This window comes from Ornithodoros turicata, chromosome 9 (assembly GCF_037126465.1).
Source record: "Ornithodoros turicata isolate Travis chromosome 9, ASM3712646v1, whole genome shotgun sequence".
Lineage (NCBI taxonomy): Eukaryota > Metazoa > Arthropoda > Arachnida > Ixodida > Argasidae > Ornithodoros > Ornithodoros turicata.
The window spans coordinates 3,364,124-3,364,662 of NC_088209.1; positions in this window are offsets into that span (position 1 = coordinate 3,364,124).

The following is a 539-nucleotide window of genomic DNA, read 5'->3' on the forward strand; positions in this document are numbered from 1 at the left end:
ATTCAGCAAGGAGCCCTTGCCGTGAAATAATAATAGCTGAATTTTGGTATGCAAACGAGCCTCAAGAGCTGTTATCTCTGCCGGAAAGCGATTTATCTGGCCAGTAGATCGGCACCTACTGCAATCACCTCCATCGCTGCAAATCACGTGAACCTCTGACATAAAATGAGCGCCATGCTCCCTGCGTTCCCGGTCGCCGCGGTTTCGATTTCGGCTAGCGTGCATATTGAAATTCCGGAATGGATAGTTTAACGCACGTGCGTGTTTCAGGATTTGCTACGCGTGGAATTGCTGCCAACAAGGATAGCCTTTGATTCTGCTATTTCGCTTTTGCCCGAAATAACATAATCAAAGAGTTACTTAATGATGATGATTAGTATTTTAATGGCGCAGCAGCGACGGAAAGAGTTACTTAATGAACGAATTAGTTATATGTCAGTTGCATACTTTCTTCGAGAGGATGCACGCCGCCGTAGAACAAAATTGCAAAAATGATATTAGTGCTATTCTCATATGTTTTTTTTTTTTTAATAGAAGTT